This window comes from Monodon monoceros, unplaced genomic scaffold, assembly GCF_005190385.1.
Source record: "Monodon monoceros isolate NGI ecotype Baffin Bay Population unplaced genomic scaffold, NGI_Narwhal_1 Super_Scaffold_22, whole genome shotgun sequence".
Lineage (NCBI taxonomy): Eukaryota > Metazoa > Chordata > Mammalia > Artiodactyla > Monodontidae > Monodon > Monodon monoceros.
Window position 1 is genome coordinate 44,290,870 of NW_021703779.1, and position 4,750 is coordinate 44,295,619.

Below are 4,750 nucleotides of genomic sequence, written 5' to 3' on the forward strand. Positions count from 1 at the left end.
TGCTTATATATTTTGGACATTAACCGCTATTGGTCATATCATTTACAAATTATATTCTCCCATTCCATGGGCTGTCTTTTCATTTTCTCAATGGTTTCCTTTGCTGTGCTACTTTTAATTAGATCCCATTTGTCTATTTTTGCTGTTGTTTATTTTGCCTTAGGAGACTGATCAAAAAATATTGCTACAATTTATGTCAAAGAGTGTTCTGCCTATGTTCTCTTCTAGGAGTTTTATGGTTTCATATCTTCATCAGTGCTTTATAGTTTTCAGGGTATAGGTCTTTCACCTCCTTAGTTAAATTTATTCCTAGATATTTTATTCTTTTTTTTTTTTTTTTTTGCGGTACGTGGGCCTCTCACTGTTGTGGCCTCTCCCGTTTCGGAGCACAGGCTCCGGACGCGCAGGCTCAGCGGCCATGGCTCACGGGCCTAGCCGCTCTGCAGCATGTGAGATCTTCCTGGACTGGGGCACGAACCCGTGTCCCCTGCATCGGCAGGCAGACTCTCAACCACTGCGCCACCAGGGAAGCCCCGATATTTTATTCTTTTTGACGTGATTTTAAGCAAGATTGTTTTCTTGCTTTCTTTTTCTGATAGTTCACTATTTGTGTATATAAAAGCAACAGACTACTGTATATTAATCTGGTATCCTGCAAATTTACTGAATCTGCTTATTAGTTCTAATAGTTTTTGGTGGAGACTTTAGGGTTTCCTATATATAGTATCATGTCATGTGCAAAATGACAGTTTTACTTCTTCCCTTCCAACTTGGATGCCTTTTATTTCTTTTTCGGGTCTGATTGCTGTGGATAGGACTTCTAATATTATGTCAAATAGAATCTACCAGCTTTTCCTTAACCTGAGAAGAGATAAAAAGAAAAATAGCCTTAAAGTGGTCACTAGATTTTCCTGAGAATCCAAAGGATTTGAAGTCTGCTTTGAAATTTGGCTGAAGTTTGGGGATGTCTCCAAGTTTATGCAACTAATTTATCTTTCACAAATTTGCTTCTCCTTCAACTTTCTGTTTCAGGGTGAGAGATGGAACTGGACTCTCCTCATGGCCCCAGTGGAGCAGTAAATCTTAGAGTCTAAGGTGTAAAAGGTGAGACAAGGAATCTGTACTTCCAAACCTCATGACCCACAGTGTCTGTGTCCCAGATTCTGGCTCCCAGGTCAATGGGGGCTTATGCTCTGGTCTTTCCAGAAGCCTTGCCATAGTAGTAGGGGAAGGGAATACTTCTTATAGACAGAAGAAACATCAACCTGCACATTTTCTTACTGACATCAGAAGTGAAAAGTTAGATAAAGTCATTTCTAGCCCTGTCTGACTCAGCAAGACAGTGTCAACAATTTATTTAGAGAGAGAAAGTGACCATTCTAAAATAATCCCTTAACTCCACTCAGTACTCTGTAATGGCCTATATGGGAAAAGAATTATAACTGATTCACTTTGCTGTACACCTGAAACTAACACAACATTGTAAATCAACTATACTCCAATAAAAATAAATAAAATAAAATAAGCCCTTATACTCCCCACTGTTGATCTCAAGTGCTTGGCTTAGGTCTACGCTCTAGATCTTTTCCTTTTTAACACCAGACTCTACTTTTATGGTGAGGGCAGGGCTTGTAGACCTGCAGAGCAGAAGAATAGCTGCTGAATCTTTGAAGAGGCGACTCTTAATGCCCTTCTTCCCTGTCCCAAGTATCCAGAATGTCTTCCTTGTACTGAGTTGTTGTGGCCCAGGATCCATTTGTATTCAGCCATGCCAATCCCCACGAAACTGACATACAATAGAAAATGGAGTGATACGTATGCAACCAGTCTCTGTAGGTCTTTCAGGGGAAGCACAGTCTCCCTACCTTTAATGTGGGAAGTCAGTTACCTGGTCATTTGCTTTATTATCAAATTAAAGAAATACAAGTAGCTACTGAGATCAAACAGAGGGAGGCCATAGAATGGGAATACGGTCATGATTACTGATGACTTGATTACCCAAAAATGACCAAAAGCTCCAAAGACAGCAGGTGTCTCTGAGGCCAAAAGGAACTTCAGAGTGTATCATGCTTAGCTCTTACTTAGCTCTCGCTTGCTTACTTGGCTAAAAGAAAACCTGGTCTTCTAGTTGTCTGGGAATGTTATGGTCTATAAGCAATGATAAGAGTTAAAATTCTGTACTCAGGAATCCTTGTGGGATTATCTTATTGGGGAACTGAGTCTTCTTAAGGGGCTAAATGTTCATTGGCAGCTTATATAGCAACCTACAAGATACAAAGAGAGGGGCTCTGAAATTTCCTCTGAGTTGGGTCCAAATCCCAGTGGATTCCACCATTTGTGAGCTGTACAACCTTGGACAAGTTTCCTTTTCTGATTTTCAACTTCTTTACCTATAAATGGGAATATAGCACTTAACTCACAGAGTTGATATGAAGATAAAATGAGATCTAATATGTAAAATGATACAGTCTAGTGCCAAATAAATATTTCTATAAAATATACCATACTCTCTGTTTTAAGGAAAATGATTTTTTTAACAGAACATCTAGAAAATAGGTCCATATTTTAAGAACTCAGAAGAGTAATCAGAGGAAATATCATGGTTATGGGAAATATTTCCTATCTTTTATGTCTCTATCAAGGTTGTTATCTTCTTGAGATAGAAACTGTTTGATCGTGGTGTCCCCCAACCTACTGCAGTGCCAAGCATAGTACTGGGAGTGTTAAAGACCAAGAACTTGTTTTATTAATTTCTGTACTCCTAGCGTCTAGTACAGTATCTAGAACATAGTATGCTTATTATATGCATTGACTCATTTAATCTTCACGACAGTCTTCTAAAATATTGCTATTATTAGCCTTGTTATTAGATGAGGAAACTGAGGTACAGAGAGGTTAAGTCAATTGCAAAAATTACCAAGCTAGTTAAGTGGTAGAGCTGGAATTTGAACCCAGGCAGTCTGGCAATAGGCCTGCACCCTTAACACCTTACACAACCACATAGGAGGTACTTATTAGATATTTGTTGAATGAACACAATTGTAAGGAAATGTAAATTATAATCATGTAAAAGATGATGTTTAAAGTACATATGTACTTTAAACAATACCCATGCTCCCCCAAATTGGATAAAAATCTATTCTTTTGTAAATTTCATGCCTTTTACCAGTGTGCCCAGCATATTATAGTTTGAAAAGTTAACCCACAGTGTGCATCAAGGTTTCCTGCTGCTCAAAGCAACTTGTGGTGACCTATTTTGTTGTGTCAAGAACACTTTTAGTCATGTCAATAAACACCTCCTAAACTGTCCAATTTAAATGATTAGTGTTTTCACATACTGGCTTTTTCTAAAGCAGAAAGGCCTGGTAAATATCATTTAGTAGATCCTGTTCCAATCACCTATAACCTGCCCCTCCACTCCACCCCACCCCTCCAACCATAAAGGCTGGAAAGACAGTTGGTGCCCTCTTCTGGGGGCTTGGGGCAGTAGCATACATCAGGCCCACCAGGGGGCATTTCCAGGAAATAATCAAGTCAGCTTCTTTCAATTCTGGTGATAAGAATGGAGTTAGTTTTTGGATCTTTTTCTGAAATAAGAAAGCTGACCTATTCATTCAGGTGAGTCTTCTGAAGCCCTGGTGTGTAGAGGGATGGAATAAAAATTCAGCTGAACTTTAGAAGGATGCTGAGTAGATATTTCCTTCAGTCAGTTACACTTTACATACAGTTTAAAATCATAGGTTATTAATGATAAATTTTAACATTTATTTAAGAGTATCTATATGCTAATACTTTGTATACATTATCTCATTTAAATCTCACCACAGCCCTAAAGAATATTCCAAATTTACAGTTAAGAAAGCTGAGATGCAGAGAGGTTAAGCAACAGACAAAAATGGCAGAACCAGGAATTCTAACCCAAATCATGTTATTTCCAGTGAATATGTTGTCTCTTTTTACTTCTTTTGATCCTGTATCAAAATCTTACTACTATGGCAGAAAAATGTCCTTGGCGTATATAATCCCACTCAAATACCATAGAAACATCAAAGAAAACTGTGCTGGGAAATCTTGTATGGATCCTTTGCTAGTTGTCCTAATAACTCGCTCTTTTACTGAGTTATGTTGGATAGAAAATAGGAAGTTTAAATTGGTAACAGAGGTCAAGGGCCAAAGAGAATGTTGGGAGGCAGAGAAGGGGGAAAGGAAGCAGGGAGAAGTGGTGTGGACATGGAGGACAGAGAAACTTATGGGCCACCTCTCCACAGCTCATATGAGGTCAGAACTAGCACTTCAGGGTAAGCCCAGCTTTCTGGAGAGCACAACTTGCATGAAATGTAATAATAATTAACCTGTGTCTAGTACTTACTTTGTGCCAGGCACTCTTTTAAGTGCCTTACATGTGTTAACTCATTAAATACTCACAAAAATCCTATGAGGTAAGTCTTTTGATTAACCTCATTTTACATATATATTACAAAATTGAAGAAGAGAGAGGCTATGGTTTCCATTTCACAGATGAGGAAACTGAGGCACAGAGAAGTTGAGTAACTTGCCCAAGGTCAAGCTAATGAGTGGTAGAGCTGGAGTTTGAAATTAAGATCCTGACTCCAGAGCTGTGTTCTTACCCATTATGATATATTATCCCTCCCAACATGTTGGAAAGATAAAAATTGTTGCAGGAAATGTTTACTTCAGATACCTGTGTGTGTGTGTGTGTGTGTGTGTGTGTGTGTGTGTGTGTGTGTGT